The following is a 22,501-nucleotide window of genomic DNA, read 5'->3' as shown; positions in this document are numbered from 1 at the left end:
CTTTTGGCCCAGTGGGTACCACAGAGCGCCCTGACACCCCAGGAGGCAGTGTCTACCTGAGCTCACCAGTGCGGGAGGACGGTGTGACTGACACTTGGGGGTGTCAGAGGCTGAATGAGGCCTTGGGGGGCTGTGGGGTCGAGCACAAGGGGCCCAGGCAGGAGGGAGTGAGGACACTCAAGAGTGTAGCCTGCTGTCTTCACTTGGTCTTAGCCAAAAGGCTGAGAAGGGATTGCGGCCTGGTGTCTTTTTTTTTGTTTTTTTGTTTTTAAGGGGCTACTTCCCAGGAGGGCTGCCTGGTGCCGGGGCTGGGGAAGGTGGGTCCTGTGGGGTGGCACCCTCCTGGGACTTGGGTGGCACTTGCATGCTGCTCTACCTGCCTCTGGCCCCCCTGGGCTGGCCCTGTCACCCAATCCCTGTGGGAGACTTGCTCTGGAGCTTCTGGGGGTCAGTAAATCTTTCCTATTAGCACTTCATTCACAAGTGTCCTTCCTGGGAGACCACCTCCCGGAACCCTGGGCCCAGCGTGCTCATTCCTGGAAAGGAGCTGAGGCAACTGCACCCTTCCCCCACCATGCCCGGCTCCCTTCAGATATCAGTGCCCCCTGACAGGATGGTCACAGGCCCGAGCTGGCTCTCGGGGAGGACTTTGGCTCAGCCAGTATTCCTGCCTAGGCAGCAATGCATGATGCTCCTTCCCTCCCTCCCTCCCCTCACAGTGTGCCAGGTGAGGACTAGCTTCCTGAGTCATCTGAGGGGACATTTGGCCACCCTCCATCTCTGTCCTGGGGCTTTGCTAGGTGATGACTCACAGGGAAATAATTACACATCTCTCTCCTCTTGCTCTCTGTTGTACCCCCACTCCCCTCATCTGATCTGTTGGAAAATGATCCCCCTCAAAGGAAGTAGGTAAAAGCCACCTTTCCGTTATCATCCCATATTGAATGCCCACCATGCAGAGAGCTGTGTGGTGGCATCAAGGGGGAATATCATAGAATGACAGCCAGAGCCTGAGGAGTTCAGGAGTTGGTGGGGCACGGGGCTGACTGTGGACAGCCCTGCTTTCCTCCTGATGGGGTATCCAGGGGCATTGAAAGGCAGAGCACCTCCATCAGCCTAATCCCAGTGCAGGCACCTGAGCCAGGTGCTGGGTGGTGTGTTTGCAGAGGGTAATGCTGAGAAGCATGTTACCATTCTGCGTTTCAGCCCCTTGGTCTGCAAAATTGGATGTGGGATGCTTGTCACTGTGCTCATGGGTGGTGGGAGTTTGCAGGGAGAACCCTGGAAGTCTCCTAGGAGGAGTCACTGAGTTCTCTTGGCAGGCTTCCCTTACCCACATGCTCAGTTATTTCATTCAACACCCAGTACTTGCTTGAATGTTGTATTCGTCAGGACTCTTGGTTACAAGTGACGGAAACATAACTCACTTTGGCTGAAGCATAGAACAGAATTTATTGCTTTGTAATGGCAAGTGTAGACTCCAGGTATGGCTACATCTATGAGATCTGTCTCTTCCCATCTCTCTTCTGTGTTGGTTTCATTCTTTGTCAAGCTCTGTCTCTGTGGTGGCAAGATGGTGACAGTAGCTCCTACCTGCTAAGTAACTTCAGTGGAAAGAAGAGTATCTTTCCCCCAGTACTTCTAACGAAAGTCCCAGGGAGGAAGCTTGAAGGCCTGGCTTAGGTCACCTGCCTAGTTCTGAAGCAATCATTGTGACCAGAGAGGTGGGGGCTCTGATTGGCCAGACCTGGTCTCAGGCCCGCTTATCTAAGCCCAAAGAACCGAGAGTGGGAGAGGGGTGGTTCCTCAAAGGAACATTGAGGTGTCATTAGGAGAAGACAAGTGCTGGCCCTGTGCCAGGCCCGGTGCTGAGTGAACACGGAGTCACGGTCCCCGCCGTCCTGGAGCTTGTCATCTAGCTGGGGGGGCCGGGGGTGAAAGTTGAAAAACTAACTTGAAGATGAAGGATGGACAGTTAGGTGTGATGAACATTCCAAAGGAGAATCACAGCATAGCTCAGGGACAATATAAAGGGGGTGTGTGTGGGAATTGAACCTAACCTTGGAGAGCATCAGGCAGGACTTCTTAGGAAATGATGTGGAAGCTGAGCCCTGGCAGTTGAGTAGGACCTTGTTGGCAAAGGTGCAGTCAGGGTGGAGGAGAGTGTTCTAGATGCTTGCTACTCAAAGGGAGGCTGAGGGACCAGCAGGGCCTGCATCATTTGGGAGCTCCTTAGGAGGGCGGAATCTCGGAATGGGTATGCAGACATAGTGCTGCAGGCTCCGTGAGCCCCTGGAGCAGGAGAGAGGAGGCAGACGCGTAACGACTGAGCCACCCAGGCGCCCCTTATTCTTTACTTTTAAAAAAATTTAATCTGAGAACATTTTTTTAACGTGGAAGTATAGTTGACACAATGTTGCATTAGTTTCCGGTGTACAACATAGTGATTGGACAAGGACAACGTCTGTACGTTCTGCTGTGCTCACCCCGAGTATAGCTGCCATCTGTCACAGTACACCTATTACAGTATCACCGACTCTATTCCCTGTGCTGTGCCTTTTACCCCGTGCCTTAGTCATTCCAGAACCGGAAGCCCCTGCCTCCCGGTCCCCTGCACCCACTCTGCCCATCCCTTCCACCTATACCCTCAGAAGTTTTGTTAAAGATTTTGGGCTTTATCCTACCTAAGGGCATTGTTGTCTTTGAAGATTTTAGTCAGAGCAGTAGCCAAATGATGGGACTTTTGGAAAAACTCACCCTGGCTCTTGGGTGGAGAGTTTGTGGGAGGCGCAGAGTGGAAAAGTGGGGGAGGGGTTGGGAGGTCACTGAGGGAGTCCGGTGCAGGGGTGGGGAGGGGACGCTGGTGGCCCGACTCTGAGGGGTCTGTGGGCTTGTTTGGAAGTGATCAGAGCTCTGATTTCCTAGGAGGTAGACTGATGAGATAGGAGGATTTGGGGAGAGGTAGGAGGCAAGAGTGGCCCTGGGTTTGGAACCACTGGTAAATGGTACGGCTGTTCTCTGAGACGGGGGACCCCAAGGGAGGATGAGGGCTGAAGTTCTAAGTTCTGTGTTGCACGTGCTTGAGACACAAATGGGGGTGTCAGTGAGCTGCTGAGTATTTGGGGGCCAGACTCAGAAGAGGGTACGCACTGGAGGTAGTAATGGAGCCATTCTTCTAGAGGTGGGCATTAAAGCTTGGGGTGGAGGGCTGGGCCAGGGGCAGTGAGTGCTCCAGGAGAGGGTGGAGCGAGAAGAGGAGAGATTCCTGGGGTGGCGCCCTGAGGGGCTCCCTGGGGGGCAGAGGCTGATGTGGGGGAGGCTGGAGACTGGGTAGGAGGAGCGTTTCTCGAAGGGAGACCCGGGCAGCCGTGTCAGCTGCGGGAGAGGGGCCAAGTATGGTGGGGAGTGCGCCGCGGCCTGGTAACCGTTCTGGGGAGGAAGGAGGGGGCAGCAGATGGGGGTGGGCTGAGGAGTGAGTGGAAATGTTGAAAGGAGGGAGCCAGCATGGTACATGGATACAGGAGGGAGGGGTGCTGGTCAGGAATCTGCAGCATAAGTAAGAGATTGTTAGTTAACACAGGGATTCTTTCAAACCATTATTTATGACCGTCTACTGGGTACCGGAGTCTCCTCTGTTCTCGCCGGCACAGGGCCCAGCGGGCTGTCGGGGGTAAGGCTGGCCTGACTGGAGCTCTGGGCAGGTTCAGAGTAGAGCAGCAACCTATTGGGTGGCTTTCCTGTCCAAAGCCCCAAGGCCAAGGTCAGAGCTGAGGACTCAGAGGAAGATATGAGGGGTCACCCTGAAGGCTCACGCTGGGATGGGGACCCTTCTGTGGCCGGTGTTGGGGGTCAGTGTGTATGTGTGGGTGTACCTGGACTTAGGGGTCTCTTTATGACTGTTGTTTGGGCTTATTCGGTGGCAAAGACTTAGCCGTGGCTGTGGTTAGGAGGCTGTCTGTGGCTAGCATATTTTTTGTCCTTTGGCAAAGCAAACCGACTCATATGGTTAAAACCACAATCCTCCTGCCAGCCTGCTCATCACAGAGGGAGCATCCCTTTTCTGACTGCATTTACCAGGTCCTGTTGCTGGTCACCTCTCACTGCCCAGCACCGAGCTCCTTGTGGGCAGTGACTCTCCTAGTCTGTGGCTTGGGTGGGTCCTGGTGGATGTTTATGGTGTGTGGACTGTCTGGGACATGCAGGTCGGAGAAGCCTGTGCTTGATCTTCTACTTCTCTGGTTTTGCTTGCATCCCATGTCCTGGCAGACCCTCTATCTCCAGGTAATACTTTTCTAAAGCCCCTAGCCATGTATTCTTTAAGATTCGGACGGAAACTCCCTCTTTCCTCATCAGTCGTAGGTGGGGTCTCTACCTGCGTGGCCCTGGGCTCCCACTCGTGATGTCGGGCTCCAGGGTGGGATCAGGCCTCTGCTTTGCTGATCTCTCGAGCTCCCCAGGTTATTATTGCACAGTGATGTCTGAGATATCCAGGGTGAAAGCTGGCCTCTCTCCAGGGTCTCTGGCTTTGGTGGTTCTGCAGCACTGTCCCCTCCCGACCCCCAGCATCTGGGCAGTGGGGGCAGGGCTCACCTGGTTCCCTCCGCAGTGCAGGCTTGGGGCAGGGCTCGCAGGCCTCCACCTTGGGTGGATTAGCTTGGGAGTCACAGAATGTCAGGGAAGGATGATTAATTTCTTTTATAGATAAATTGGATGGGAAATTGGACTCACCTAAGATCCTCCTGAAGATAGTGGTGTTCCCCCTGTGGTCAGTATAGCAAGTTCAGTTCTCACACCCAACCAGTTTTGGTAAAGTGCTCTTCTCATCCCATTCCCTCACAGCCAGGACAGCCCCTCCTCTGGTTGCTTCTCCCGCCAGGAAGGGACTGCTGGAGCAGAGGCAGCCTGCAGCCCCCCAAGAGCCTCCTCAACCCAGGCTCCTGCCCCCCACTGAGCACCTGAGGCAACTGGTCTTTCCTTCCCCTCCCCCGCCCCTTTGCTGTTTGTGTTGTTCAGGGGAATTTTTTTTTTTTTTCCCTAACATGAAACTGAGAAAAAGCAACCAAAGAGATGCTAAGCAGATGGGCTGAATGAGAGCCCAGTTCCAGCCAGAACTCACACTGTGGATGATGCAGGGTGGGCTGGGAGAGGGGTTTGGGGCTGTCTCCCTGGGAATGCTGTGGATTGTTTCCAGGTCCACATTTTTTATGATCTGGTTTTCATGCCCAGATGGATCAATAGGGCATTTAGAGAGGGCCGACTGTGTGTGCCCAGCATTGCGCTGGGCTCTGTGGGGTCAAACCGAGGCCACAGTCCTCACCCCTTAAAAAGAGCCTGCTGTCTACAGGGGGCCTTAACTGAGCAGAAGAAACCATATGGCTCAGCATGTGACGAGCTCAAATGTGTCATGTGGGCTTTTCGGTGGAGTGAGGATGACTTCTTGGGGAGGCGGTGTGGGGCGGGCAGAAGGGCCCTGATGGCAAGCACGGGGGTGGGCTAACCCCCTGGGAATGACCTGAGACAACCACCTTTCTGGGCCTTGTGAAGTGAAGGGGTTGGGGTTGACCCTCCTGATTCTCTCCCAGCTCACAGTGAGTGTGCAGGGCATTTCGTTGAAGGTGACAATGCTTGGGCTTGTTCTGACCTTGACCTGAACTGTCATATTCGTCTCTGGATCCCCACCAGGCCTGCGGTGGTCTGGTCAGCTGGGAGGCGCCCCTTGCTCAGTCTACTCCATCCCCTTTTGTGTGAGTCTGAGGGCAGCTCCGCTCAGACCTTCTCCATCCCCCTTTGTGTGAGTCTGAGGGCAGTCCCTCTCAGATCTCTTTTCCAGGAGAAGGTAATGGGGGCCTGGGGTTCCCGCTGTGGGGATGGGCAGGAAGTCTTGTTCCTACATTGTTCCTTTGGTACTCAGCTCTCCATGACTCACTGATGCCCTCCAAACCCTCAGGGGTAGGTCAGGCAAGTGTATAAATCTCCAGATGCTAGGGAAGAAAATGGAGTCTGAGGAGCTTGTCCTCTGCACCCTCTTTTTTTTTTTTTTTTTTTTAAAGAAGATTTTTATTTATTTACTGACAGAGAGAGACACAGCGAGAGAGGGAACACAAGCAGGGGGAGTGGGAGAGGGAGAAGCAGGCTTCCCGCGGAGCAGGGAGCCCGATGTGGGGCTCGATCCCAGGACCCTGGGATCATGACCTGAGCCGAGCCGAAGGCAGATGCTTAACGACTGAGCCACCCAGGCGCCCCCCTCTGCACCCTCTTCATTCCCTTTGGGCCGAGCTGTGCAGGTGTCCTCCTCTCACCCCCCAGGCTCACCAGTTGCCCATCAGCCTCTATCCCCCTTAGGGAGGGGCTGGACTTTCCTTTCCAGCTTAAAGCTCAGCCTCAGGCCTGATGCCAGCTCTCCGGTTTGTTCCTGGTTCCAGCCTCCTCTCTTCTGTCCGTGCTGGGAAGGGAGGCTGCCCCCTTCCGTTAGGGTTGAGTGGAGGGTGTGTTGGCCCCCCTGAAATCTACGCATCTGTTTGGACAAGGTGAGAAGGTATTTGTGAGAAGGATGTTGGGGACCTTCTTGGGGCAGGAAGGGCTCAAGGACATAGCAGGAAGGTTTGGTTTCCCTCTCTTCAAGAAACCCCTGGAGGGCGACATGAGAGTCAGGACAAATATTTGTTCCCTCATTACCACCACCGCACAGGTTCTCTTGGTGACACTGGGCCCTGGGAGAGTCGTCCGTGCTCTTCACGCAGACCCCTGTTTATGTCACCCGTCCAGATGTCGTCCCCTCGGCAGCTACCTCCCAGGAGCTCCAGGACAGGGCAGACATGAGGGAGGGCTTGCCTGGATCTGGATCTGTGGGGGTGCACCTGGGAGGCTTTAAGAACATGGCCATATCTACATGTGCACCCCCTGCCTGAAGCTGCCCCTCGTGTGTGCATATCTGCACATGCGTGTGTCTTCCCTGATTTTGTTCATGCTTTCAGGCCAACTAGCTTACACTTCTTGCAAATCACCTCAGATGTAACTGCTTTTCAGAAAAGTTAGTTACATTCAAATGCATAAATCTTTTTTTTTTTTTTTTTAAGATTTTATTTATTTATCTGACAGAGAGAGACACAGCGAGAGAGGGAACACAAGCAGGGAGAGTGGGGGAGGGAGAAGCAGGCCTCCCGCCGAGCAGGAAGCCCGATGTGGGACTCGATCCCAGGACCCTGGGATCATGACCTGAGCCGAAGGCAGACGCTTAACGACTGAGCCACCCAGGCGCCCCAAATGCATAAATCTTAACTGTACACTTTCATGAATGGATACATTTCTGCGACCCTACTCTGATTCAGGTGTAGGACATTTCTGTCTCCCCAGAATGTTCCATGTGTCCTTTTCTAGTCAACTTCCCCCACCCCCACTGCCCCCTGCCACAGAAGCTGCTAGTGCTCTGATTTTTTTTTTCCCACTCTTAATTTGTTTTGCCTGTTTTGGAATTTAATTTGAAAGGAATCATGTAGTACGTACTCCTTCGTGTCCAGCTCGGCATAACGTCTGTGGGACTTGCCCATGCTGCTGAGTGGGTTAGTAGTGTGTTCCTTTCCATTGCCATTGTGTGAATGCACCACAATTCGTTCATTCTCCTGTCGAGGGACATTTGGGTTATTTCCAGTTTGGCTGTAACGACTAGCCAGATGCTGTGAACAATCCGATTTGTTTTGTGTCATTGTTTTTGTTTTTTTGGAGATGTGTTTTTATTTCTCTGAGGTAAATACCTAGAGTGAAACTTCTGGGTCGACGGGTAGGTGAATTTTAACTTCATAGGGAACTGCCGATCGCCACATGGCTGTACCATTTCCCTGGCTGCTGGCAACGCTGGGAGAAGGGTGACGGCTCCACAAGCTTGCCCTTGTCAGTCTGTGTCGATTTAGCCTCTTGAGTGGGCCTGTAGGGGCATTTCCTGGTGGTTTTCATTGGCATTTTTCTGATGACTAATGATGTTGAACAGTTTTTCACATGCTTGTTGACCCTTTTATAGTTCCTTTTGCCCCTCCTGCCCCTTTACAATCGGCTGTCGTCTTGTAGGCATTCTTTACATAGTCTGGATACAAATTCATCCTTTTCTTAACAGTGTCTTTGATGAGCAGAAGCTTTGGTTTTGATGACGTCTTACTTTTCATTTTATTGTCTGCTGCTTTCTCTGTCCTAAGAAGTCCGTGCTCACTCCATACCACAAGGATTCCTTCCGTGTTTTCTTCTAGAAGCTCTGTAGTGTTAGCTGTGGGTCTAAGATCCGTCTCAATTTAGTTGCCTGTGGTAGGATATAGGAATCTAGGTCCATTCATTCCCATGTAGATATCCGGTCACTGGAAAGACTTTGAGTTGCTTTAGTGCTTTACTCACAAGTGCACGGGCCGTAGAAGTGTGTTTGTGTGGGTATTTCCACGAGCCATGGTGTTTCTCTGGATGTGGGATGGCCCAGACGTGACTCCACCCTCCTGCCCCCCCCCCCCCCCACCCCGTGGAGGTCAGTAATTGATCACAGCACTCTTTCCCCTGACCTTGCATGTGGTCTCAGAACCCTCCCCACCAAAGCACTGCAGGCAGCCACCACCAGTCCTTCGGAGTTGACGTTTGAGATGAATTACTTCTGGCATCTCTGACTGCAGTTGTCAGAAGAGGTTAAGTTATTTGCTCAAGGTCCCACAGCTGGCGAGTGCAGGGCCAGGATTCAGACTCAAGTCTGCCTGTGTGACTCTAAGAGCCTGTGCTGTCTTAAACACCACTCCACGCTCCTGCGTGTGAATCATTGGCACATGTTACTTAATCTCCCGGACCCTAATTTCTTCACCTGTAGGATAGAGACAACGGCCGCCTGACCTGGAGGAGGGGCTGTGAGGAGTAGTGAGGTAATCCATGAAGTAGCTAGTGGAGTGCCTAACCATAGTAAATGCTCAATAATTGGTTGTGATAATAGATGATAATTTTTTAAATATTTTATTTTTAAGTAATCTCTACACCCAATGTTGGGCTCAAACACACAACCCCGAGATGAAGAGTCATACACGCCACTGACTGAGCCAGCCAGGAGCTCCTGATAATGATGATAATTTTGACAAGGATGATGAGGATGATGATGATGATGTGGTTCTTGCCCTTGAGAAACGTGTAGTCAGAGCTTCTCTCTAGGGAACTGGGAACCACCAGCACATGAGAGTCCCTGGTGTGGTCCCATGTAGCCTTGGGATCCTCGCCTTCTGAGCTTGGAGGCATCAGAGGGGAGCCCTACTTCCTCGACATTGCTAACTGAAGCCTAAGCCATGGGCCTTGGCCTAGCCATGTGGACTACTTGAGCCTTGTCCCTTCTCTCCCCTGTGTGGGGGGAACGGCTAGGCTTCCAGAATGCTTTCTCAGGAACCCTTTTCCACTCTTCTTTGATTCTCCAGCCCATTCCGCCTTTCCTTCTGCCAGGCCACACGGTCTCTCCCACTGTGGAGGCTAATCCCATTCCTTTGACCTGGACTCGGACCCCTTTGATGTTTTTTTCTCAAAAATGTGAAGCAATATTGAGTAGTAGTTAAGAACAGTTTCAGGAGCCAGTCTGCCTGGGCTTATTATAGTTTTAACACTTCCTCGCTGTGTAACTTCTCTGTGCTTCAGTTTCCTCATTGGTAGGATAGAGATGTAAGAGAACTTGCCTCAAGTGGTTGTAATGGGGGCTGATTGAGATGATGTATGTTTGTCCCTTAGAACAGAGGCCTGTAGCATGTGCTGCAGAAATGTTAGTCATTATGATTCCTCCATAGGATTGCAGGGCTTAGAGAGAAAGTCTAGAAGGAAATATACTGATTTTTCTGTTGTTAATACAGTTTCTCCTGATTTCTTGCCCTGCCTGGTGCCCCTGGTTGAGGTGCCTCTCCATGTCCAGTGAACAAAATTGAAATCGCATTTTGTGTGATTGGTCCCACCTGAGCCCTGTGTCTCAGACACTGAACCCTGCCTGATGAATGTGGGTGACAGTGAGGGTATTGGAAAAAGGCCCAAACCAAGGGTCCTGCCCCTGGGGAAGGGGTCTTCAGGGAGGGAGCATCCCTCTGGATCATGTCCCCGTCTCTTGTAGTTGGGCTGCCCAGAGCCAGTCAAGGGTCTTGGGTGAGGCCGGTTCCCATGGTGGCAAAAAGCCCCTGCAAGGCCAGCATCTGCATAAAGGATTTTGGGACTAAGTGTAGACCTGGGCAGTTCAGGGCCTTGGAGAGTCCAGGGTTGGCTTTGGAATGCATTTCATGATCTGTTTGTCCCTGTCGGGAGTGTCTTCCCTAATTCCTTTTGCCTGTGGCTGATATTAAAATGAGCCTCTGCTTCTAGACAGAACTTGTGCCCTGATAGAACAGTTGATGTTCCAGAATCTCCTTGGGGACGCTCCCTTCACTGCTCCAGCCCTAGTCATGCCTCCTGCCTTTGAGGGCTTGACCAGCTGTCCTGCCCGCACTTTAGCACCTGCTTCTATGACATCCCTGCTTATTTTGGGTCCTGCCTCCTGTGATGAATGTGTGGGACAGAAACCTGGGCGTGGGCCTGGAATTTCATAACTGTGTGACTTTGTGCAGTTCAGTGATCTGTGAACTTCAGTTCCTTCATTTGTAGACTGAGCCCAGCCGTAGGGTTGCTGTGAGGATTACAGAAGGAAGTGGGTGAGTGATGGCTTCATAGAACATGCACGTATTATATATATTGGTATGTAACGGATACTAGTGGTTATTATTGTGGGCAGTGAGCTAAATGCTTGTGGGGAGGTTTCATTGATAATCCCACTCTTCTTTTCTTGTAGCTGCCATAGATCCGTCCTCACAGAGAGTGGCCCAGGAGGGGGGTCCTGCCGGATTCCATGCCCCACCTTCCTCCCCCCCACACCCGTGCCTGTGTGTCCTTCCCCTGACACTTGAGCCCAGTGGGCCCGGCGCTTGGGAGGGGGGGCAGTGGATGGTGGGTTCTTTTCTTGTTCCTGCAGAGGTATTATCCCCACAGTTATGAGTCTAAGTAGCTATCTCCCACGTGTCCCTCTCCTTTTGGCTTCCCCCGCTGGACCCCTGGCAGATTCTCTGCTCCTAGCTGAGTGTGGAGATGGAGTTTCAGGCCTTGACGTATATATTCCTTACTTGGGGCTGCTGTAACAAAACCCCACAAGCTTGGTGGCTGAAAACAACAGAAATTTACTCTTCTGTGGTTCTGGAGGCCAGAAGTCTGAGATCAAGGTGTTGGTAGGGCTGTGCTCCCTCCAGAGGCACTAGGGGAGGAGGATCCTTGCTTCTTCCAGCTTCTGGAATTTCCAGGCGTTCCTTTGGCTTGGGGCCGCATGACTCCACTCTGTCTTCACGTGGCCTTCTCTTCTCTGTGGCTGGCTTTGCTCTGTGGGTCTTTTATTGGGACACTTATCATTGGATTTAGGGCCCACCTGGGTAACCTAGGGTGATTTTATCTTGAGATCCTTAAGTTAATTACATCTGCAAAGACCTTTTTTCCAAATAAGGTGACATTCACAGGTTCCTGGATGCAGACATATCTTTTGGGGGGCTACCATTTAACCTGTGATAGGGTGTGGGTTGTCCTCCCCGGGAGCTCCTGATGGGAGCTTGTGAGGCCCGGGAGCTCTGCAACCACCTGCTCACTCCTGTGTAGTCGGACGTCATTCAAATGTGATTGGAGGGGTGTGTGTGTGGGGGGGGGGGGGCAGGGTGTTACAGGCAGGGCCGGGAGAGACTGGCTCAGTGCAGCCCCAGCACTGTCCTGAGGGGGCAGGGGTGTTCTTGCTGCCATACGGCCTGGTACATTAGGGGCCCAGAGTAGGTGCTTTATAAATATTTAGTGGTCAGTGCTTAATAAATATTCTTGACAGGTGATTATGAATCCTCAGTGATTAATCCAGCCTTGAGAATGTGGCACTGAACAAAAAAAGCCCAGCATTTTCTTGGAGAATTTTCATAAGAGCTTTCTGCAAGTAAATGACAAGCAACAAAAAGAAAACTATTTTTAATAAAATGATACATGCTTATTATTAAAAATTTGAGCAATTGTAAAGTACAAAGAAAGTAGGAAAAAAAGCCCTAATAATAATCCTACCATCCAGACATATTCCTTCTTACCATTTGCTAAGCGTCCAGACATCTTGGCATCATCCACACAGAGGCATAAATACATGGGATCTCACTGTTTGTGCTCCTTTGTAATAAAGAGTTCAATTTGATTTTACTTGCATTTAACCAGTGAAGGAAAAAACCAAGCAGCTCAGAAGGAATTGCTGAAGTTTAGGTAAGTGTGTCCTCTCTGTAAAAGATATTAATTTCCAGAAGAGTCCTCTAAAGATGAGGTAAAAAACTAAAAAAAAAAAAAAAAAAAGACAAACCTTTGAGGGCAGAGACAATATTATTATTATTTTGCTAAATTATTTCAACTTTATAATATAGTGGTTGGCTCCTTGGAGGGGAGTGGTGTAGTCTGTGAGCTTGGCCCCTCAGCGAGCATCACCCAGTCCTTTGGAGGGGAACTGCCGTGCCCTTAGCAGGAGGCTGGGTTGGCAGGGTCTCCTTCATGGCGGGAGCCTCTGGAGCCCCCTGGCTTAATTACACATGGAAATCGAGCCTGTTTCAGGAGTGAATTGAGTTTGTTAGCAAATGATGTGGGCTGAGCTGATTTGATTTGGCAGTAAGATAGAGAAGTTTCTGAAATGTCAGATGTTAATAGGATGGCTGGTTGGCTCTAAATGGAAAGCCAGAAGTGAGGGGTGGATGCCCAGGTGGCATCATCTGCTGTAGGAGAGGAAAAGAGGGGGATGAGGGAGAAAGGAAAGAGGAAGTGGGGAGGGGAGAAGAGGCAAGGAGAGGGCAGGAGGCAAGAAGTGGGAGGAGGGCTGGAAGGGGGTGGGAGAGGAGAGGTGGAGGGGCTGGGTTGCTTCATCCAGGATCACTAGTTGCTGGGCCCCAGTTTGCCCTCACCTAGGCTTCTTTTGACCAACATGATGTTAAAAGATTCATTTCAGTATTATTGGGAGGGACATGCTCTCTCCAGCGTCTCTTTTCCTCATATCCTCCCTGGCTCCTGACCTCTGCCAGATGCCCTGCTCCTGTTTCTAGAGCTCTCCCTTCCCATGGGCTGGTCCTGGCGGGTGGCCTGGGCTCAGAGAAGAACCGAATTGCATCTCACCCCAGAGAGGTGGGGATCAGGATGGATCCAGCTGGATCTCCCTATGGCTACCTGTCCAGATGGAGTTTGGGACAGCATTTTGAGTGTCCCTTTGGGGTAGTCATTCTGTGGTCAGGACAGTTAGGGCATGTGAAACAGGAGGCAGGAGCTGTGGCTTATTTATCTGTCTCCTCATGCTTGGTGACCCCTTGTTGAACTGGGAAGATACGATCTCTCCTCTTTGAAGGTATGATGGCTGCAGGGAGGCAGAAGCCCCAGAAACTACCTCTGAGAGTGACCCAAGATGGACATGACCTCCACTAAGGAGTCCAGTGGTCCCTGCTTGGACGTAGAGACGGACAGCCTGGGTTAGCTCACAAAGGCAGGAACTCCTGGCATGATGCTCTCTGTGTCACTTCCCTGTGAGGGAATGAATCCTGATGTCTGGGAGCCCCAGTGAACCCTTCAAACACCAAAATAGTGAAGCAGAAAGTAGGTTAGGAGCCACAGTCAGATCTGGGGAGCAGGAAGGTGGGTCTTCCAATGCTGGGAGCGTCCAGTAAGTGTCAGGGTTGGGCCTTGTCGCCCAGGGACCGAGGCTGATGCAGGGACCCAGAGCCCACGGCTGGCAGCAGATGTGGGAACCAGGAGACCCAGGCATCTCAGGTCATCAGACCAGCTTGAGTCGCCATGGACAGGCCCCAGTCTCCTTTGCATGGCTTGGTTCTCTGCCACCTGCTTGGGTAACCTTTCTTCTTGAGGCATGAGTCCCAGGCCGAGTGGAGGTCAGGAGTACACACCTGGTTTCTTGAAGGTCGGCAAAGAGCTTCAAGGCATCATGCCAGGAGTTCCTGCCTTTGTGAGCTAACCCAGGCTGTCCGTCTCTACGTCCAAGCAGGGACCACTGGACTCCTTAGTGGAGGTCATGTCCATCTTGGGTCACTCTCAGAGGTAGTTTCTGGGGCTTCTGCCTCCCTGCAGCCGTCATACCTTCAAAGAGGAGAGATCGTATCTTCCCAGTTCAACAAGGGGTCACCAAGCATGAGGAGACAGATAAATAAGCCACAGCTCCTGCCTCCTGTTTCACATGCCCTAACTGTCCTGACCACAGAATAACTACCCCAAAATATCAAAATAAAAGTTCACCCCAGACTGTGAATATGTGCCACAGAGCAGTTCAGTTGTGAGGAGCGGGGAGAGGTTACCCAGTCAGAGGCACGGAGCTGGAGTGTCAGAGCTCCTCCCTTCCATAAAGTCTTACTGGACTCTTCCCGTCAGGAGGTCTGTACTAGTTTCTTACGGCTACTGAAACAAATGACCACAAATTGGGTGGCTTAAGACAACATAGGTTTATTGTCAAAATTTTGGAGGTAAGAAGTCTCATTGGCTAAAATCAAGGTGTCGACAGGGCTCCACTCCTTCGTCTTCAAGGGCAACAACATTGGCCAAGTCCTTCTCCTATTGCTGTCTCTCTGCTTCTCTTTGGCTTCCTGGTTATAAGGACTCTTGATTAAATTGGACACACCTATGTAATCTAGGATGCTCTTCACATCTCAGGGTCAGCTGATTTAGTAACCTTAATTCCATCTGCAACCTAATTCCCCTTTGTTGCCATGTAACTTCATATATTCATAGATTCTGAGGATGAAGACAAGAGCATCTTTTGAAGGGGGACAAGGCAAGGTCAGGCCACCTCCAGGGTTCAGTGGGAGATGTTGGGCTTTGTTAGACTTGAGTTTCTCATCTGTCAGATGGAGGATTTTTACTCATTCCTAAGGAAACCCTAGAAGCCCCCCACACACTACGTCTTCCTCTTATTGGCTTCCATGGTTCTGTGGCTGATTCTCTTATTTGCCTTATTTCATTGCTTTGTAAGCCCATGACCAATTATATAATTTCAAATGTCCTCTCCCAGTCATGGGTTTTGAAGCATAGGCATGTCGTATGTCCCTCAGCTTTTCCACGGAGAAAAGAAGGGCACACAACACTCAGATTGTCAGTCTGGAGCTGAGATGTGACCTCAATTCTGTTACCTTAGGTTAGCAGCTTGCTGATCCCCCATCCAGGTGGGAGTATTACCCCTTTGTTGAGGGCAAACAAGTGACATGTGAGCCCTGACTTGGGCTTGTCCCATGTTTTCCTGAAAGGAGCTGCCATTTGCCTGCCTTCAACTACACATTGTCCTCTTCCTCCCATTCAACCTGCTTCTTCCCATCAGAGTGGTCTGCTGTGCAGCCTGTGGGCCCGGGATCATTGGGGGTGAGGGAGGGAAGGTGTGGGAGGGAAGACAGGAGCTTCATTACGCTGAGACTGGCTGCACTTAGATAACCCTCCCCAGGTGACCTGCCCGGCACGGAAAGTCCCCTCATGGTCCCCCAGGTCAGATAGTGTTGCCTGGCTACAGGGCAGCCAGCAGGGCTCTGGCAGGGAGAGTAAACAGGCACACATGTTTAAAACTCAGTATCACTGGGTGTGCAAACACCCCGGCAGGGCCTTCCAGCTCACTGATAATCTCTAAATCTCCTTGATGCACGAGTGTGGGGGATGCTCTGCACCAAGACCCACATGGTCTCTTCTGGGAATTACCTATCAGCTATTGTGAGGGACAGGGAGGGGTGGGTGACTTACAGCCTCAGCCCCATGAGGACTATCACCCTGGTCACCTGGGAGACCCTGGGGCTGGCCTGGACTCCTCGGCAGGATGGGGCTTCAAGGGCAGGAGCTGTTCTTATCCAATCCAAAGCCTCTGGTTTCAGTCTGGCCCATCTCAGGGCTCTGGGGTTATGTGTCCAGATTCTGCCTTGGACTGCAGGGAGATCACTATGGTGGGCGCGAGCCCCCGTGGACTGTAGATCAGCAAAAGTGGAAGGAGGGAGGTCACACTGGGGGCTTTTGCTCTAGTCTGGGCAAAAAGTTGGAGGGGGCTTGAAACTGGGGGTGGGTTGGCAGTGGAGATGAAGAGAAATGGGTGGATTTGAGTTATACTGGAAGAGGTTGAGACAACAGGATGTGTTGTTGGATTGGATGGGGGAGGAATCTAGATGTCTAGTTGTACCACATGAGACTTGAGCAATGGGTGGGTTTTGGTCCCATTTTTCTGAGATGGAAAGGCTTGGAGAGGTTCTGGAGGAAGATCAGGGGCTCTGTTTTGGACATGCTGAGTTTGAGATATTCATGAGACAGCAGAGTGGAAAAAACAAATATGCATTTGGAAATGCTAACTTGGAGGCCCAAGGAGAGGTCTAGGTGGGAGACATTCATGTGAGGAGTCAACCTAGAGATGGCATTAAATCCAGGGAGACAGATAGGTAGCTTGAGAAGAGAGCAGAGATGGAGATGAGAGGGGGGTCCAGGCTGAGCCTTGAGAATGTCTGCAGAGGAGGTTTCCACAGGAGGAGGAGCCTGTGAGGAGGGCTGGGGAAAACCAGGAGAGCAGCACTCTTGGGAAACCCAGGGAGGGGACTGTTGAAGGGAGGAGTGGTGCTGAGAGATGAGGTAGGGCTAAAGTTCTTGGGCCTTGCAACATGGCGGTCATTGGTGACCCTGAAAAGAGCAGTTTCAGGGGAGCTTTGGGGCCAGACTGGTTAGCAGTGGGGACAGGAAGACTGTGTCACTCATGTACGGAATTCCACAGAGCTGACCAGAGTGGCTAAGCACAGCTGGAGCTGGGGTCTCTTCTGTGCACGGTCAGACCGTTCTGGTGGCTAGGACCCCAGGACTGTCCTGCCCAAGAAGGCAGTGGGCTCCTTTTGCAATCAGGGCACCCTGTCTCCCAGGGCAGAACAGATCCAGGCTGCCTGGTGGAGCAATTAGAGAAAGGCCGTAAGGGTGAGTGTCCAGCCCGAGCCTTGTAGGTTCAGCCGAAATCACAAATGCACCTTCCTTCTTCGGTAAACATGTCCTGTCCTTTAGGCCTGGGAGAGCAGGGTCATGATTTCACCTCCTGAAGGCCCTTTCAGACTGGGCACTCCCAGGGCTCCAGTTTACCCCTCCCTCTGGACAGTCATGTGGCCAAAGGAACTCCCAATTTAGTGAAAATGAGGCTATGCCTGGGGGTTAGGGCATATTGCCTGCCTGCTGGGGAGCTGAAAGGGTCCTGGAAGTGTGTCTGGGTCTGTAAAAGGCTAGAGCTCTCCTTAGATAGAGCTAGGGCAATCACTTGTCTCCACCTCAACCATTTGCATCGCCACCCCCCCCACCCCCACCCCGCTGTGGGGCTGGACCCTCCATATGGCTCACCAGGCCTCCTTGTGGCCAGTACCATCAACACCAGCCACTAGCCTGGGACTGGGGCTGCAGGGGACTGGGGAGCAGTGACCGGCCCATCAGCTGCTCAGTCAGCTGGGCAGACCCAGGGGGTCGTGTTGCCAGGAGCTGGGGCCCCACCACTGTGTCCACTGCCTACCTTACCACTCAGATGCTCCTGGAGACATCCGTAGGGGAGACGAGGCCTAGGTGGGGGCCACGGCAGCCTCCTCCATCCGAATGAGTGCGTCTACCGCTGGCTCCCACGTTTTCTGCATGGCAGGCTCATCTGCTGGGTCGGTCCTGCCCTGCCAACAGCCTCAGTGTAAGGTCTGGAAGGTGGCACAAGCCCTCTGAGCCAGGTGTCCACACCACTTCCAACACATCCACCGGATGCACAAATCTGGTAGAAAAGGCATTGGATTGTGAGAAAAAGGCTGAGATCTTGCACTTGGTCCTCCTTCGCCCTGCACACCTCCTCTGTTGTCTGTCTGCTTTTGAGGAGGGGACCGCCGGGCAGGCACATCGGAAACGGCAGCAGATACCGCAGTTTATTGCAGGAGGGCATGTGCAGCAGACAGATGGTCCTCACCTTGGGGGCCCCCAAACCTCCCCAGGACGAGGCATGCGCGTGTGTGTGTGGGTGGGGGTAGGGTGGCTGTGAATGTTGTAGTTCCCCGTGTGGGGCTGTCTGTTTGGGGGTGGATGCTGCAGGACCCTGCATGGGTGTGGTGTCTTTGTCGCCAAATGCTGCTCTCAGCCAGGACAGCCGGGCCTGGGGTGGGCAGCCAGCAGCACTGCCCCAGATCTTACGAGGGCCTGCGTTTGCCTCAGCATCCCTTCATCAGCCTCAGCTGGCAAAAGTGGGCAGGGCAGTCATGTAACTTGACATATGGTTTATGGGAAAGAGCTGTTCAGTGTCAACGTCCCCATGCGGTTGTATGTGTATAATTAGGCTGTTGGAGCTCCGGGCCTGACTGCTAGAATCACTCGGGGACCGAAGCATTTATTTAGGTGATCGTTAACTGGAAGATGGGGAAGGGAAAGAACATGCAATCTGCAGATGTCCCCTTCCTGCAGGTCAGCCACTGGTGAAACCTCCCGCAAGGGGGGAGGCTGGAGCCCCCCAGCCTTCCCGCTGCCCTGTCCCTCTGGGGAGGGGACTGTTGGGTCTGTTAGGGGCCGCCAGGGCTGAGGTGGGATTACTCTGATGGCATCTCTCAGGCACACTGGGAGCATGAGCCCCCAAAGTTACCCGTTTCCGTGACTTCTTCTCTGACATTGCCCTTTGCTTGGCCAAGCCCAGTGGCACAACAACATGTATTGATCTGTTGGGCTCTCAGTCTGGTGCATCTGCTGAGGGCCTGCTATGTGCTAGGAGTGGGATTGGCTCCAGCCAAATCCCAGGAATCTGTTGTCCTGGATGGAGGAGGTGTTAACTGGAAGAGCCCAGATAATTGAAATTCTGGCTTAGATAATCTCTAGACCTTGCTGTCGTCACTTAGTAACGGTGCTGGTGTGGGCATGGGCTGGGTGGAGAGCTTTATTTTTCTTCTTTGTCTCAGAACGGAGGTTGTATAGCTGGGAGCATCTCCCAGGCAGGAGGGTGCTGGGAGCAGCCAAGTGCCAGGTCATCAAGAGCCCACGGCGGGTGATAGGGCACCCAGTGGTCTCTCTGGGGTGACAGCCTGGCCCCGATGGAGGGGAGGGGGGGCGGCCCCTCTGGACTCTGAATGAGTGTGGGAGCCGAGGCACAGAGCTAGGAGAGGCCTGCTGAGAAGGTCGGTTGGTACATGGTATCTGTCTTGGGTTGTGCTGCCTCCTACTTGAGAAATGGTGTGAAGTTGTGTCCTTGCACTCAGTCTTGCCTGAAGCCTTTGGAGTGAACTGGGGAGTGAGAATAGGAGGAATCTTTAATTTGGAGACGTGTGAACTGAGCTCTGGTCACAGCCCAGTGGCCGACAGGATGAGGACCCCCTCCCTGGCGGTAGCTGGGTATGTTCTGGACCGCTCGCAGGGCAGTGACACTCCCGCGGGAGGGCAGGGGACAGCTCCTGAGATAAAGGAAGGGGAGCAGTGTCTGCTGGAGAGGGTACAGGCCCCATGTCTGGGCCGGGCGGGGCTGGGTTCTCTCCGAATGGGCAAACCAGCAGCAGCTTCTTCAGCCTCTTTTCTCTCCCAGGCAGGGGGTCAAGGCCAGGAGTGGGGGAGGCGGCTAGTCGGCACCAGGGTCAATAGCGCCTGGTCCTTCAAACTTCCTTGTTGGAGGGAGAGGGGGAGGCAGCGTACGGAAGGCTTTTGCTGCCCTCGCTGCAAACCCAGTGTCCGGGGGTGCTGGACAGCATGGCTCTCTCACTCCCAGAGAGCCGGCTGGAGGGTGGGCAGGACGGAGCGGGGAGACAGGGGCAGAGGGGAAGGAAGCCTAATGGGACAGGGTGAGTGGGAAGGTGCCCTGGTTTATGCAGGAAACTTGCCTGGGGAACAAAGATCACAAGGAGTGGTGGAGCGAGGGGGCCATGCCCCTGACACTCAGCCAGACACCCACCCCCAGCGCCGGGTAGGAGGACAGCCATGGAGCGCGGGACACTTTGCATTTCAGGGACAAGAAGGCTCGAGGGGAAGCAGAGATTTTCTTGGAGGCCAACGCTGCCCTTTGCTCTTACCCTCTCAGCCTCAGGGTTCTTTTATTTCCTATTCCTCAGGATAGACATGAGCAGGAAGACACAGTATGGCCACTGGTGAGACCAGAGCCAGGCTACCCCCGTCACTTTCCTGCCTGCACGCTTTTGTTCAGGCGGCTGCCTAACGCCCCGGCTCACCCTGGTACAGGCCTCTAACTTGATAACCCCATGGAGTGGGCCATGAGAGTTACGGAGCTGTTTCTCCAGCTCTGTAAAGTCCCACTGGGAGGCTTGGACCTGAAGCTGAGCCCACCTTGGTTTGGAAGCCTGGGAGTTTCAGGCCACAGACTGGATTGGATCCAGAAGCTCTGCAGCCTGGCTTGAAGAGCCTCTACCGTGTAGACTCCATGATTCCTTAATCAGCGCTGGCCTGGGAACAGGTGTCACACCCTTGCTCCAAGGCAGGGACATCTTGGAAGCAGGAACCTCGGTTGTTTCCTAGAAAATGGGGGCTGGATTGTCCCAAGGCTGTGCCTCTTGCATGCACCCCCAGGGTCTCTGGCCTTGGTCATAAGCATGGATGGCGTCCACCCTCCACCGTTCATCTTCATCCTGTTTGTACTTTAGTTGGGACAGTGCTTCGCAGTTTATGAAGCATTTTCTTGAATGATTCTGGTTCTCACAACTACCCTGCAGGGAAGAATTCTCTCCCCCACTTTATAGATGAGAGAACTGAGTCTTAGAGAGGTACATGGAGCACTCCCCTTAGCCAGCTGGGACGACACAAACTCGAGGCTTGCAATTTCAAGTTCAGTATTCTTTCTACTACCCCAAGAAATAATTACTGAGTACAAATAATTACCAAGTAGCTACAACTGTATTTCATCGCTTTGAGATACACGTTTCCCCTCTCATTTAACATCTCTGAGATCAGGCTGCATCTCACTAGCGATACAGGCCCCAGTTTGTAATTGGCTGTGTTTTTGCTTTGTTAGTGCTATCCATAAAATAGTATATCTTACAGTGGAGGTCATTTTAGATTTGATGAAATCTGGTGTGTGTAGACATAGCTTCTGCCTGCCAGGAGTTTTTATTTTTTATTTATTTAATTTTAACTTAAATTAAATTTAATTTTAAAAAAAGACTTTATTCATTTGAGAGAGAGAGAGAGAGAGAGCAAGCAGGAGCAGGAGCACGGGGAGGGGCAGAGGGAGAAGCAGGCCTCCCGTGGAGCAGGGAGCCCAACGTGGGGCTCGATCCCAGGACCCCGGGATCATGACCTGAGCCGAAGGCAGACGCTTAACGACTGAGCCACCCAGGCGCCCCACAGCTGGGCATTCTTACGTGCTCCCTGCTCCTTGGGAGCCTGCTTCTCCCTCTGCCTCTCTCTCTGTCTCTCATGAATAAATAAAATCTTAAAAAAAAAAAAATAGTGGGTTTTCTGGTGTAGAAGGAAGAGAGGTCTCATGTCAGAGGCACAGGAGGCTAATTTGACAGAGGGGAGATTTACTCAGGCCTTAATCCGGCGGTCGGTGGGCAGGTTTGTCCCACTGGAATGGCTGCTCGGCTCCCTAGCCCTCTTCCTTCTTCCGTGCGTGTCTGTCCTCAGGACTCCCGCCCGCTTCGGAGAGGCCGCCAGTGCCCGTGTGCGGTCCCGCTGCCGCCAGCGCTCATGACCCTGCGGGGGGCGTGGCCCTCCTTACCCAGAGCCTCCTTCCTCCCTCTTGAGTTTAGCAAAGACAGACATGCTGATCTTCCCCCCACCTTGCCCCTTCTTCCCCTCCATTTCCTCCACCTCCTCCCCTCTTTCATCTGGAACACTTGGCTCTGCTCCCAACAGGCTGTGTGACCCTAAGCAGGTCAGTTAGCTTCTCTGAGCTTCATTTCCCACCTCCTCCCCAACTGGATTATTGTAAGGGTCAAATGGGAGGGAGTGGGAATGAATCCTAGGCCTGGATATTGACTCCCACTCTACCATGGTGTATCCTTAGGTGCAGGACTTGACTTTCTCTGTGGCCTTACCTGCAAAACGGGAAGAGTAAGCCGTCTCTGCAGAGTCCTTCCTTTGGAGCATAGCCATCGCCCACTCTGTGCATCCATGCAGGCGTCGGCCCATCCCCGTTACTGTTCCTCTGTTGCTGGGTTGTAATTATTTACTTATGTGATTGTCTTAGTCACTAGATAGGAGTCAGTTCCTTTATTCAGTTATTCATTCAGCAAGTATTTATTGAGCACCTGTGTGCCAGGTGCTGAGGTGACGGATGAAGTGGAGGGAACGAACAGAACTTAGAATACAGAGAGAGAAGTGATTCCATAGGGCATGCGTAGGATACTGTGGCAGCACCACTTGGGGGAGGGGTGGAGGCCAGGAAGGCTTCCCAGAGGAGGTGATTTGCAAGCTAAGGCCTAAAGGGCAACTAGGAGTCCACCAAATAAAGGGGAGTGGGTGAGAGGGGCTAAGGCTGGGCTTCTCTGGTCTCCTG

The 22,501-nt window shown here is 52.6% G+C and overlaps 1 protein-coding gene across 1 annotated transcript in view; it reads left to right on the top strand.

The window, feature by feature from the left end:
• Positions 1 to 22,501, top strand: part of RAP1GAP2 (RAP1 GTPase activating protein 2) — a 107,045-nt gene that overhangs the window by 123 nt on the left and 84,421 nt on the right. The gene's annotated exons all lie outside the window — the stretch shown is intronic.

The sequence above is a fragment of the Neomonachus schauinslandi genome, chromosome 15 (genome assembly GCF_002201575.2).
Source record: "Neomonachus schauinslandi chromosome 15, ASM220157v2, whole genome shotgun sequence".
Lineage (NCBI taxonomy): Eukaryota > Metazoa > Chordata > Mammalia > Carnivora > Phocidae > Neomonachus > Neomonachus schauinslandi.
This window is presented reverse-complemented; position numbering and strand designations above follow the sequence as displayed.